The 15,151-nt window shown below is 38.8% G+C and overlaps 1 pseudogene; it reads left to right on the top strand.

Moving 5' to 3' along the window:
* The first annotated feature begins 346 nt into the window (after window positions 1-346).
* LOC132013178 (UPF0538 protein C2orf76 homolog) lies at window positions 347-709 on the top strand (annotated as a pseudogene).
* The last annotated feature ends 14,442 nt before the right edge of the window (window positions 710-15,151 follow it).

Genomic DNA, 15,151 nt, shown 5'->3' on the forward strand with positions numbered 1-15,151 from the left:
TGATAAAATTCAGAATCACTTAGAAAATATATACCTATGTTCAGAAGAACAAAGGTATAGATTTTCACTACTAACAATAGAAGAAAAAAATAAAAGTGCAATATCTTTAAAGCACCGAAAGAAAAAAAAAATCTATCAGCCTGCAATTACATATCCATCAAAGCTATTCTTCAGAAAAGAATATTGGGATACCAATTTTGACTATTCACGGACTTCATTTGCTGAGTGTCAAAGTAAAACCAAATGGGCAAACTATATTAACAGAGTTTTTCTTGTGCACGTATTGAGAGATTCCGTAGGGAACTTTCTCGTGAATGAAAGTTTGTATCAAAAGGAATTTCTTCACATGACTTCTGGAGAAGGGAGCGTTTGTCTCATTCATTCATTTGAACATTGCAGTTTCAAACCTGTAGTATATCATGGAATTAATTTGGACCAAGCTATAAGGGAACTTATAATATTTCTAAAACAAGATGTCTCTTTAAGGACCAGCCGGCACCACCATTCAGAATTTATAAATGTGATAAACTGAAGATAACTCATCAAGCACATAAATCAAAGGCAAATTAACTTGTGTTTGAAAAATGACAGAACCCTGTTAAAAGAAGGCAGTACTCTCAAAACTGTGAGAATCCCCACTGAAACTGAAATTGCATTCTTCTGTGAAGAGGATTCTGAGAACTGCAAGGCTAATCCCATTTCATCCTAGTGAAAACTTCATGTGCGCTTCCTTTTCTGTATCCCTGTATTAAACTCTTTATTCCAGCAGTGAGGTTTTTGAAATTAACAAACTTAAGGCAATGTTAAAAACTTGTTTTATAATATTACTTTTTTCATGCATCTATAAGTTGCAATAATTCTTCACAAAGACACCTGCCGTGTAAGACATGTTAGGAGAAGTCCTTCAAGAAGACGTAGATTATATTAGCTGGAAACCTGGATCTGCAAACAGAAAGAGAAAACAACAGAAACAGTAAATACATGGGTAAATATAGGGACTTTTCTTTTTCACTTTAAACACTTTTCTTTAAAAGGTGTTTAACTCTTAAAAAGTAAGAATGCATTATAACATACATAAATAAAATGTATGAAAAGAAAAGGTAGAAAGTTGTAAACTCAAACTTTTGTAAAAAAAATTCTGTAATTTTCTTATATTATAAAAGAAATGATAAAATATCACCTCGAAGCAAATTGTGATAATTTTTTGATAAAATTTAAAAATTTTTTAGATTTGGGGCGCCTGGGTGGCTCAGTCGGTTAAGCCGCTGCCTTCGGCTCAGGTCATGATCCCAGTGTCCTGGGATCGAGTCCCACATCGGGCTCTCTGCTCAGCCTGAGGCCTGCTTCTCCCCCCCCCCCTCTGCCTTCCTCTCTGCCTACCTGTAATCTCTGTGTCTGTCAAATAAATAAATAAATAAAAATTTTTTTAGATTTTTAAAATTTGTTATTGGAAAAGAAAAACAATTCTTTAAATTAATGATCTTAATTTTCATCTATTAAGAAGCTAGGTAGGGATGCCTGGGTGGCTCAGTTGGTTAAGCAACTGCCTTTGGCTTGGGTCATGATCCTGGGATCGAACTCCACATGGGCCCCCTGCTTGGTGGGGAGCCTGCTTCTCCTGCTTCTCCCTCTCCCTTTGCTGTTCTGCGTGTTGTACCCTCTCGCTCTCTCTGTCAAATAAGTAAATAAAATCTTTTAAAAAAAGAAGCTAGGTAAAGAAAAGCAAATGAAAAGTAACTTAAGCAAAAGAAAGAAAATAATAAAGATCAAAGAAGAAGTGAATAATAATGAAAACATAAACCAAATAGAGAAAATCATTGAAAGTAAATGTTGATTATTTGAGAAGATCATTGATAAACCTCTAGCCAGAGTAATCAGGAAGCAGAGAAGATGCAAATCATTAATATGAGTATTGAGTTAAGTGGCATAACTATAGATTCTACAGCTATTAAAGATATTAAGAGAATACATAAAAAACCTAAAGACAATGAATATGACAAGTTAAGTGAACAAATTTCCTGAAAATACAAACTTTCACTGCTCACAACACACACACACACACACACACACCCCAGATAACCAGAATAACCCTATATCTATCGAATAAATTAAATTTTGGTTAAAACCTTTAGTTAACCTTTCCATAGACATCCAGTTTCCAGTCTGACATGTAATGAGTGTGGAACTTATCATTCGGATCCTCACAATGAGAAAAAGCCACACAAATGGAAAATTAAAAATGTTTCTTGGACCTCTTAGCAAGGGGAAGTCTTAGGGCAAACTGCCACCCCCAAATCTGGAGAGATGGACACACCCAGAGAGATAAAGAAATCAAAATCTGCTTTCCTGGAAAAGAAACCACTGGAGACTTCAACTCTGTAGGAACACTTGCATGGTAATTTGAATGGGTTGCTGAAGACTGTGTGGACTTGAGGAAGAGGGAGAAATTCTTGGGGCCAAAGCATTAGGGCTGCGTTTAAAGTTAGTTATTTGGGAAATGCAAATTAGAACCACAATGGGATACCATGATATAATTATTAGGCTGGCTAAAATGAAAAGATTGTTCATATCAAGTGTCAACAAGTATGTGGATGAATTGGAATCATCATACATGGTTAGCAAGAATGTAAAATTGTATAACCACTTTGGAAAAAGTTTAGAAAATTTTAAAAATGTAAATATATACCTTTCATATTATCCCAGCCCTTCATTCCTAATATTTTTCTACAAAAAATGAAAGCATATGTCTATACAGAGTCTTGTACAAGAATGTCCATAGCAGCTTTATTTGTAATAGCTCCAAACTGAAAAATGTCAAGTGCCCACAGCAGGTGAATTGACAGATTGTAGAACATTCATACAGTGTTATACTACTCAGAAATCACAAGAAAGCAAGTATTGATTTTTAAAAAAAATTTATTTATTTATTTGACAGAAATCACAAGTAGGCAAAGAGGCAGGCAGAGAGAGAGAGAGAGAGAGAGAGAGAGAGAGAAGCAGGCTCCCCACTGAGCAGAGAGCCTGATGTGGGGCTCGATCCCAGAACCCTGAGATCATGACCAGAGCCGAAGGCAGAGGCTTTAGCCCACTGAGCCATCCAGGTCCCCTGCAAGTATTGATTTAAAACAATTTTTTAAAAAGACCCAGTTTGATTGAATCTTCTGCAATTATAGCTCAGTGAAAGAAACAAATCAACAAAGACTACATAATTTATGATTCCATTCATATAAGCATCTAGAAAATGCAAACTTATCTATTGTGGTGGAAAGCAGCTTAGTGGTTACATTGGGGAGAGGGGATGGAATGGAGTGTGGGTCAGGAGAAATGGATTGCAAATGGCACCATAAACTCTTTTAGGTGATGAATATGTTAATGATTTTGATTACAATAATAATTTTGTGAGTACATAAATAAATCAAAATTTATCAAATTGTTTACTTTATTCATGTGGCTTTTATTTTTATGCCAGTTGTATTTAATACAATTCTTAAAAGATTATTGATCTAGGACTAGTGAAGGTTTTGTAGCTTTTGCTATAGAAGTGCAGAACTTTATAACCGACTTTTCTACAATTCAGAATACTTGGGACTGTCCAGGAAAAAAATAGCCCTAGAAGAACATGTCACAGTAACAAAACAATGATAAACACTCTGTGTGTTGTATGGAAGTGCTGAATCACTATATCATGTACCTGAAACTAGTATTACATGTATGTTAACTAACTGGAATTTAAATTTAAAAAAGAGTGAATGTATTAAGTAGTAAATTAGATATAATTAAACAGAATTAACAAGACAAAATTGGCACTGAAGCAAGCCATATAGAGAACAGAACAAAGTGACTGAAAGTATTAAAGAATGACTGAGAGACATGGAAAACATAAGAGATGGGGCACCTGGGTGGCTCAGTCAGTTGAGCAGATGACTCTTGATTTTGGTTCAGGTCATGATTGCAGGGTCCTGGGTTGGAACCCCACATGATGCGCCATACTTAGCAGGGAGTCTGCTTGAGATCCTTTCCCTCTGCCCCCCCATTTGCTCATGCATGCACATACGTGCTCTCTTTTTCAAATGAATAAATAAATCTTTTTAAGCAAATGAATAAATACAAGAGAGATAATATGGAAAGAAGTAATGGGTAAGAACTTTACAGAAATCAACAATTCATTAGATGAATGGAGATAAATAGAAACCTGGAGACATAGTGAACTCACAGTACCTCGAAGAACAAGATATACCTTTTAAAAAGCCACCAGAGGGGCACCTGGCTGGCTGAGTGGGTTAAAGCCTCTGCCTTCAGCTCAGGTCATGATCTCAGGATCCTGGGATCAAGCCCTGCATTGGGCTCTCTGCTCGGCAGGCAGCCTGCTTCCTCCTCTCTCTCTCTCTGCCTGCCTCTCTGCCTACTTGTGATCTGTCTGTCAAATAAATAAACAAAATCTTTAAAAAAATAAATAAAAAGCCACCAGAAAAGAAAGATCATCCGGAAGAAGTACCAATTAGATTGACACCCGAGTTCTTCTTTTTTTTTTTTTTTTAATTAACATATAATGTATTATTTGTTTCAGGATACAAATAATGTATTATTTGTTTCAGGATACAGGTCTGTGATTCATCAGTTTTATACAATTCATGGTACTCACCATAGCACATACCCTCCCCAACGTCCATCACCCAGCTACCCCATCCCTCTCACCCCCATCCCCTCCAGCGGTCCTCAGTTTCTTTCCTGAGATTAAGAGTCTCTTATGGTTTGTCTCCCTCTCTGGTTTCATCTTGTTTCATTTTTCCCTCCTTTCCCCTATGATCCTCTGTTTTGCTTCTCAAATTCCTCCTTTCAGTGAGATCATATGATAATTATCTTTCTCTGACTGACTTATTTCATTTAGCATAATATCCTCTAGTTCCATCCACATCATTGCAAATGGTTTGATTTTCTGATGGCTGCATAGTATTCCTGTGTGTGTGTACACATTATGTGTATATATAGGTATATATGTACATATATGTACACATATATGTACATATATATGTACACACATATATGTTCATCTTTTGATGAACATCTAAGCTCTTTCCACAGTTTGGCTGTTGTGGACATTGTTGCTTTAAACATTGGGGTACATGTGCCCCTTCGGATCACTACATTTGTATCTTTAGGGTAAATACCCAGTAGTGCGATTACTGGTCATAGGGTAGCTCTATTTTCAACTTTTTGAGGAACCTCCATACTGTTTTTCAGAGTGGCTGCACCAGCTTGCATTCCTACCAGAAGTGTAGGAGGTTCCCCTTTCTCCACATCCTCACTAACATCTGCCGTTTCCTGACTGGTTAATTTTAGCTATCCTGGTTAATTTTAGCTACGACTGGTGTGAGGTGGTATCTCATTGGGGTTTTCATTTGTATTTTCCTGATGCCGAGTAATGTGGAGCACTTTTTCATATTTGACACCAGGGTTTTTAAAAAAAAAAAAAATCATCGCATAATGGAACTAGGCAGAATTAGACATATTTAGGGCATAATAGGGGAGTTTATTGAAAATGCTGAGCAAAAAATAACTATCAACTGAGGATTCTATATATGTCTGTACTATGTTCAAGAATAATAGTAAAAAAAAAAAAAGAGAGAGACAAAGCTGAGAGCTTACTAATCACAGATTAATCCCCCCTGGAAAATCCATTAAAATTTATTTCAGGGGGCGCCTGGGTGGCTTAGTGGGCTAAAGCCTCTGCTTTCAGCTCAGGTCATGATCCCAGGGTCCTGGGATCAAGCCCCACATCAGGCTCTCTGCTCAGCAGGGAGCCTGCTTCCCCCTCTCTCTCTGCCTGCCTCTCTGCCTACTTGTGATCTCTCTCTCTGCCAAATAAATAAATGAAATCTTTTTTTTATTTAAAAAAAAGTTTATTTCAGGATGAAGAGAATTGAATCAAGAAAGGAATGCAAAAGTATCTGAGTAAAGAAATTAGCCAATAGAGAGTTAAAACTAAATTAACACTGACTGTGGAAAACAATCTTTAATACTGATTAATTTGAGAATTAAAAAAAATAAGGTAGAAATAAAATGTAGATGAAAATATCACATGGACTTTGTGGAGCAGCAAAGCAAGACTTCCAATGTCAGAAAAATCTGTTTATTTAGTTTTCCTAATTTAAACCTATAAAAAAAGAAAAAATATGACTGTTTCAGTGGGTATAATAAGACATTGCATAACAGTCTACGAGCCATTTGTGTGAAAAACAATGACAACCTGGGCATAGAGGGTGAGATCCTCAATTTGGTAAGGATAATCTGTATAAAACCAACAGGAAATATCACTTAAAATGATTAATATTGGGGATGCCTGGGTGGCTCAGTCAGTTAAATGTCTGCCTTCAGCTCAGGTCATGATCCCAGGGTCCTGGGATCAAGTCCCATGTTGGGCTCCCTTGCTCAGCAGGGAGCCTGCTTCTCCCTCTGCCTGCTACTACCCCTGCTTGTGGGCGCTCACACACTCACTCTCTCTCTCTCTGACAAACAAATAAATAAAACCTTTAAAATGATGGATTTTATGCTCTCATTAAAGTCAGCAACAAAACAAGAATCCTTCTTGTTATTACTCCTGATACTGACTCCAGCCATTGAAACAAGATATGAAAATGGTTACAATTTATAGTTAAAAACAATGAAACAAAATTGTCATTATTTGCAGACTCTAATGCCTACATAGAAACTCCAAGATAATTGGCACATCATTAGAGTGAAGAGAATACAGCAAAGTTTCTTTCTTTAACAAAGATTTATTTAGTTATTTTAGAGAGAGAGAGAGAGGTATGCATGGGCTGCTGTTGGGGGTGGGGAAGGGGATGCTCAGAGGAAGAGGGAGAAAGAGAGTCTCAAGCAGACTCTGAGCTGATTGTGGAGCCTGATTTGGGGCTTGATCTCATGACCCTAAGACCAAGACCTGACTCAGAGTTGGGTGCTTTATCGACTCTCCCACCCAGGTACTACTTCCTTTTTTTTTTTTTTTTAAATGAGGTGATCTCTGCACCCAATGTGGGGCTCAAACTCACAGTCCAAAGCTCAAGATTTGCATGCTTTACCAACTGAGACACTCTGTATTATAAAATAATCCTGTATTCTGATAGCCCAGAAAAATTAAAAATAATTTTAAAAGGTTGATGTCTACCATGACAATAAAACTATACTGTACTTCGGAAAAACTTAAAAAAGAGATGGACAGAATAGAGTAGAGGGCTTGGAACCAGCTCAGATATTTACTGAAACTTGATATAGGGAAGATGGCATCTGGAGAGTGATATCTGTGTGTTTAAATTACATGTGAGGGCAGAGGTTATCCAGGAGGAAGCAAAGTGAAATGGGTCAGTGTTTCTAGTGTACAGTAACAAGTGAGGGAACTGGCTAAGTAGAAGATGGCATATGTCCTGCTAGACCTGATTTGGTTCAGAGAAGCACAGGGGGCGGGGCTACACAAAGAACTCCACAGACAAGCTCTGTTTGCAGCAAATAGTCCAATATTTTACCTTTATCTGCAGTGTTAATGTTGATGTCAACCCCGTGCCTCTTCAAGCTGGGAAACGTTTGTCATATTTTTCTTGCATTATTCTGTATGTTTAAAATATAAAAACAAAACGAACTCAACCTTAATGACCATTATTACATTTGAATAGGAAGCCAAATGGAAGTATTGGCAAAATTCCCTCATATTGGCCCCATTGTGGAGCAGCAGTAACTAATATGTTTGCACACTAGCATATCCTTTAGTTTAGGGTTGATTGAATCCCACAGGTCTCAGATTATAAATTAGATACGGATATATAGAGGGTGCTTGTGTAGGAAGTATCAATGATTTTGGTTGTTCTCTTCTCTATGAAAATGCTCCAGGGGGAGAGTTTTTTGGTTGGGATGAAGAAATATTAGGTGAGTCATAATTAAGACTAAAGAAAATAACTATATTTGAAGTGAGATTGGATTTATGATATGAATAAGGGGGTGTAGCCAAATGTGTATTTATATACACCTTTTTCATTTGAAGAATAATTGGTGTCTCTACTGTATCTCTTATTCTTGGCTCACTATTGATGATGCTATGATTTGATATACTGCCAGCCGCTGTGCCTGACTTCTTGTCATCTTATGCAATGTCAAATCCAGACATCAAGGAACCTCGAGCTTATGCAATTTGGCAACGCTCTTGAAGAAAAATAATATGAAATTACAAATGCACAATTCAAAACCAAACTTTAATATTTTCATCATCTACATATTCTTGGATATTGTGATTCTTTTTGTGATTTTGACTATCAGAGGTTTTAATTTTTCTTTAAAATTCAGTAAAAGAATTTACGACATTTTGAAGCTTCTGCCTGCCTACAGATCAACACTGATAATATAGTATTGGGCATATTTTAAAATAAAATCACATTCACATGCTGTAATAGAGCATGAAGAAATACTTTTCAGAAGTGAATGCAGCCAAAGGAATCCAATTACTTCCATCATCTCTAAAGTTAGAATATTCAGTCTTCTGGCATATGAACATCATTTTTTAAATCTCTTTAATACCTTCTGGAATCAGTAGTTTCTAAATCGACATTCCATCTTAAAAGACAAAGCTATCCGGAAAAGAAAGACACTACATACTTCCTGCTATTCCCAATATTATTTCGAGTTTAGATTTTTAATTTTGTATAAGGAAAAATTAAGAAAAGAACCTTCCTGGATAAGAACCTATGTCTCAAGCTCTCAGTGGTCTGTATAAAAACCTATGATCTTACCTCTTACTAAAACAAGTAGCATTGTTAGTAAAATATTAATATGTAAAATATATGCTTTTATGATTTAAATGTATTGTGAGTCTCATAAAATGTTTACCTACAATTGTCATTGGAAGCATAGATACAAATGCTCATCTAATCATCCAGAGATATTAGGATTTTGAGAAGCAATCTTTATGTTTCTTGGGACGCCTGAGGCAGTAAGAACTACTCGGCGGCAGATTGCATTAAAGGTCTGTGGGGCGTCTGTCTTGATGGAAGGGTTGTGCCCAGTAGGGTGTATCATCATGGGTGAAGACTTCTTACCCACTAAGAATCTCTCTTTGGGGAAGATAAAATCCACGCAGAGGAAAGGCACTAGGCCATATTAGATGCAGGGGTATTAGGTAGTAGAAGTGAGTATTCACAGAAAGAAAGGTAAATAGGACACAGACAAGGCAGAAACACCAGGGTCTGAAATAACAGCTTGTTTCTGAGAAATGACACATTTACAGGGGGCGGAGCTGCCGTAGGATCATTGGGGTGATTTAGGTGGTCTGAAGGATATTGAATGATGTTCTCTTCCCACCAGCCCTCCTCCATGTCCCCAGTCCCAGAGCATGAGTGCTGGGATGGCTTCCTGTCTGACCTGCTGCTGTGGCTTTGTTAAATTAACCTTTGTTTAATGGGGCCCCAATGCGTCAGGTGCATTTAACAAAGGACCACAGAGAAAGTAAGAGAGACGTTTATTACTCCCAGGTCTTGGAGGAGGTACAGGGTGGGCCTGGCGGGATCACGTGGGGAGGTCGAGGCAGCATGCAGGCCGTGAGCGCCCAGCAGGGTCTGGGGCACCTGCCTTTATTACAGTCCAAGGGTGAAGTGCTTTGGGGCTCCCTGGCTAAGGACAGATCGGTCAATACAAACCAGAAAGTGCTGGGTTTTGGTGAGCTTTGCAGGGGTCTTCTCAAAGGGATGCACGAAGGGGAGGCCCCAGGAGACAGGGAGAATGCTTATCTCAAGGGCCCAAGGGACAGTCAGAGCAGGAGATCACATTTGCTCGTGACTCTGGGCTGTTATCTAGGGTGTGCTCTGGGGCTGGGGAGCGCGGCTCATGTCCATTCACCGCCCCTACAGGCCCCTCGTCCCCACAGAATGGAGGCCAAGTGGCCATGGTATGGGGCTGTGTCGCTGAATTCTCAGCGTTGGATCCACCCCTTAACGCTCCAGTATTCTCACTCGTTCAGAGCGACTGCTCCTTGTAGTCAGAGAGAACTTATTTAACACAGACGAACTCTCATGAGTAAAGCAGTCCTCTTAAAGTTCCTTTTGTGATGACACATGCCATATTTATAATCTTCGTCTTCACATTCTTCCCATTTTTTCTTTCCTCATTAATAATATTCAGATTTTGCTTTTATCCAGTAAATCCAGTTGTCTTTCTAGTGAGTTAAGGAAGTACTAAATTTATCTAAAATTAAAAATTGTACTTTAAACTGAAAGCTGAGGGGCCTGAATCCAAAGGAGCTTTTGTGGGTAAGAGTGCTGTGAATTTGCTGGTGTTAGATTAACAGCATGTGTGTGTAAAATGGCCCAGGGCCAAAGAAAGGCAGCCTTAAAGCATCGTGAGATAGTAAGACATTGCCATTTATACCAATTAATGGACATGTTATGTCCAGTTTGATATGGAAGGGATTGTACAGCAAGGCGCAGTTATCAAAACTGGTCTTTGATCAGGACATGAAAGCTAAAAGCAATTATTAAAAGCTACATACTTCTATCCCTTCCCTTTGTGAACTCAGATTAGAGATAATTTACAGACACATTACAACGTAAACAGCCTACAAAGGGTCCCTTTCCAGAGTAATTTGAGTTTCAGAGGAGAAATATTTTTTTTTTCCCAACATGATTGCCAGAAATACTTTAAGCACAACAAAGCTACCCATTAGACTTTGATGCTATCCACAGATTGGGTTGTTTTGGAAAGAAGTAAAATGTTATCTTCTCACGGAAGTCACAAGTCAACACTTCTCACACATATTCACGGGGTCACCTCCTGGCCTTCTCATCACAGGAAAGCACTTAGGGACACCCCCATCCTGGACCAGAAGAGGATGGGAGCTAGAGGGAGCAGTGCGGGGAAATAACTCGGATAACGTGGACCATTCTGTCAGAGGGGCCTTTTTCATAGGAAACATGAAGAGAGCGATCTCGTCAAGCAAAACTTGTGTTTACCAAAGGCATGGGGAGAAATGTCATAGGTACATAAGAATTTAAGACTCATGTCTTGTGGGGGGAGAAGGGAACTCATATCTCTTGGTTACTTGCTACGATTCAGGCACTTTCTATAGCCTATCACATTTAACGTACGGTTTCTCTGTTTTCCCTATGAAGACAGGTGACAGTTTTGGCTTAGCTGCCCTCATGAAATGTTGCCTTCACAAAGCATCAAAGCCTTTCTGGAAGCCACCAATGATTTTGCTTATAACCATTTACCTATTCATCTCCTCTGCTACACTGTCAGCCATCGGGCGTGATGGGCTTTCCCTGGGTTGTCTGTGTGTCAGACATGTACATTGTCTGAACAAACAGGAAAACAGTCGGGCTCTCCAGGTGGTGATGTATATTATCAGCCTATGGAACTATCCATACAGTGATCCCTCCTCTAGCAGGATATTTGGGTCTGTCGTTAGAAAAACCCAGATACTCATCACTCCAACAGCCTGTAAGGTGGTCATCATTATCTTTTATAGACGAAGAAGCCCAGGTGCATAAGGGTAAAGTCAGTTTGCCAAGGCGACTCCATCACCAGTCAGTGAGGTGGGATTCAATAGCAGATCTGTCTGGCACCGAAGCCTTCCCACACTCCTCTTCCATACCAAACTCCCAGGAAGGCTTCCATTTTATGCTTTGGCTTCTTGAGGTTTCAACTCATGGAGCTTCTCAAGGAAGCATTTTCCAAATTGGGAATGGGGTCTGGGGGAGCAGGCAGTGAGTGGTGTTTCTGTTGTGTGTCAGGATAAAGGCCACCAACATCTTTGGGACTTTTACTCTTCTCTGGGAAACACAAGTCCTCTCTAACTTATTTAGTTAATGGCCTTTGATCCAGATACAAGTTCTTTCTGGGACTCTCTACAGTTCTCATTTGCCAAGACAGAATACTCTAAAAGTTGCCCTCAGCTTCTGACTCCCAGCCCAGTGCTGGCTCCTCTCTGCCTCCACTCTGAGAGGTCCACGAGCCGAGCATTTCTGAGTTTCGTTCTCCTCCACAGCTGACTGCAAGCAGTCCCTTAGGCAGTCTCCTACCCACCACTCTCATCTCGGGAGTGTGAGAAGAAATATGCAGAATTGGGGGGCCTGAGTGGCTCAGTGGGTTAAGCATCCAACTTCTGATTTCAGCTCAGATCATGATCTCAGTGTCTTGAGACTGACCCTTCAATGAGCTTTGCACTCGGTGGGGAGTGTGCTTGGTAGTCTCTCTCTCCCCCTCTACCTCTCCCCCAGCTCATGTGGTCTCTCTCAAATAAATAAATAAATAAATCTTTTAAAAAATATGAAGAATTGTTCTATCAGCTCTGACAATTCTAGCTGCTTCTCTCCATTTCCCGGTCATGTAGGAGCTACTTCCCATATTTTGCTACCTCCATGATACCTTTGCTCACTTTTCTGCCTCTGCACTTCTACAGTGCCTTATTGGTAATTCTCTATGGAAAATTCTTTCTGTGGAAGTTACTGGTGTGGGTTTTGCCTCATGACTGAATATTGACTGATATAGGGTTCAGCAGCAGGAGATTATAGAGCTCTTTCTTTTTCATCTAAAGGAAAACCATCACATTTACTCAGAAATTTTGTGAATCTAAGTTTTATTTTTTCAAGTATTCAGGAAAGACTGATGGATGTGTATCAGGGGGTCTACTCTGGGATCAATCAAGTCTGATAAATGGGAAAGGGTCAGGTGGTTAAAACATTTTCAGTGGGACCTGGCCCCAGAGAAGGAGGAATTATGTGAAGGGGATCTACTATGTCATTGTGGTTTGGGGTAATTCAACAGTCTTAAGGGACTCAGCCTTCTGAATCACAAAAGGAAGAGAACAGTATTCCCTGCAGATTTAATATTAATGCTATTATAACATATTCTATTTTTTTAAAATTGATAACATATATAAGAACATAATCTAACTTGCCACTGATAGGAAGAAATAGAGAAAGAGGGGATTGGGGGAAAGGAAGAAGAAAGAGAGAGAGAGGGAATATGAAGAACAGAGTAGTTAAGAATAATTTGGTTTTTATGTTTTGGTTTGCATATTTTCAGGACTTAAAGAGCCATGAATAACTCATGGATTTTCCTCACCAAACAAGTATCTCTGCGAGCTCATACCCAGTCATACCCAATCTAGTTAGTTTGGTGGGGGAAACAGTTGTAGGAAGTCTTGGAATTCATTAGTTCAAAATCATAGAACTTAAGAGCTAGAAGGAATCTTATGATTTAGGTCAATTTGTTCATTTGGCAAATAGAAAAACTGAAATCTAAGGAAGTTAAATAGCTTCCTTAAGGCCATCCTGTATGCTGGTGGAGATTTGAGACTACATAGAATCTCATCAAAGGAAGCTGAACATTTGATATTTGTTTTGCTTTGTGCTGTATCTATTTCTTTAAAAACATTAATTAACCATCTTTCAAAAAATACATAAAAGCAGAGAGAATAGTATACTGAGCCCTTATGTGCCTGTCATCCACCAGGAATAAAAAAAGCTCATTTTAGCTAATCCATAAACAAACCCTTTATCTATTCTTTCTTGAGCTTTGGTAGTTGATATATTTCAAGGAATTCATCCTTTTCTTCTCTTACTATTCTTTGAATAAATGGAAGATCTGTAGTGATGTCCTGCTCTCATTCCTGATATTGGTAATGTCTGTTTTATTGATCTGTTCAAAATGCGAGTCCTCCAATTTTGTTCTTTTTCACTATTATTTGGTTATCCTGGGTCCCATGAATTTTAGGAAATATAAATTTTAGGATCAGCATTTTTGTTTTACGGAAGCTGCACAACTGATTTCTTTATGTTGGTTTTGTATCCTGCAACTTTACAGAATTTGTTGATTAGTTCTGACAGTTTTTGACAGAGTCTTTAGGATTTTGTAAATATGAGATCATAGCATCTACAAATAAAGATAGTTTTATTTCTAGCTTTCTGATTTGGATGTCTTATATTTCTTTTTCTTTCCTAATTGCTATAGCTGGGACTCCCAGTACTGTTTCAAACAGGAGTGGTGAGAGTGGGCACTCGTGTTTTGTTTTCTGATCTTAGAGGAAAAGCTCTCTACTCTTCACCATTAAGTATGTTAGCTGTGAGCTTGTCTTATGTGGCCTTTATTTTGTTGGGATATGTTCCTTCTACACCCACTTTGTTGAGAATTTTTATCATGAAAGGATGTTGTATTTTGTCAAATGCTTTTTCTGCACCTGTTGAGATGATCATATGGTTTTTATCTTTCCTTCTATTAATGTGGTGAATCACATTTATTGACTTATGTAAGTTGAAACCTTCTTGTATCCCAGTGATAAATCCTGCTTGATCGTGGTGTATGACCCCCTTAATGAACCGTTGAATTCAGTTTGCTAATATTGTGTTGAAGACTTTTACATCTGTGTTTATCAGAGTCATTGACTTATAGTTCTCTTTTCCTGTGATGTCCTTTTCTGGCTTTGGTATTCGAGTAGTGATGGCCTCAAAAAATTGGATTTGTGAGTGTTCTCTCCTCTTAAAGTTTTTGGAAAAGTTTGAGAAGGCTTGGAGCTAACTCTTTAAATGTTAGGAACAAAATTTTTTAACAGTGGGGGAAAAAAAAACCTTGGGAAGTCTGTTTAATTAGAATCAATCTTATAATAGGGCCTATGATAGTGATTGACCTTGGACCTTGCAGAGGAAGCATGAAGAGGAATGTTGGTCCCAAGGTCCCAAGGAGCCAAAGGGAGAACATGCAAAGGGATTTTGTGGGTATCCGTTCACTAACCTGACATATCTGTGTAACTGCCTATTCCATATTGCCCAATTTCTCCTTCTTTCTTGAATCTGATTTCCATCAACACTTTGTTTCTACCACTGTATGCAGGTATCGTCCAATTTTCCCTTCCATATGCACTTTCCACCCTGTCCTCGTCCCAGAATGCTGATCCATACCAATAGGCTTCCTAGTCCTTAAGTTTCAAGCTGAACTTTGCTGATGGAGAATTGCAGGTGTTGGGGGTTGAGTGGGGTGGTGAGGTTAGAGTATTTATTTCCCTGGTTCCCTCTCTTCAGGGTCACCTTGGGCTTGTTGCTTCCTCCTCAAATGATGAAAGGCCACAGTACCTTCCACAGGGCCTTCTCCACAGAATTCTGTCTCCAGGTTCTAGTTA

Source organism: Mustela nigripes, chromosome 1, assembly GCF_022355385.1.
Source record: "Mustela nigripes isolate SB6536 chromosome 1, MUSNIG.SB6536, whole genome shotgun sequence".
Lineage (NCBI taxonomy): Eukaryota > Metazoa > Chordata > Mammalia > Carnivora > Mustelidae > Mustela > Mustela nigripes.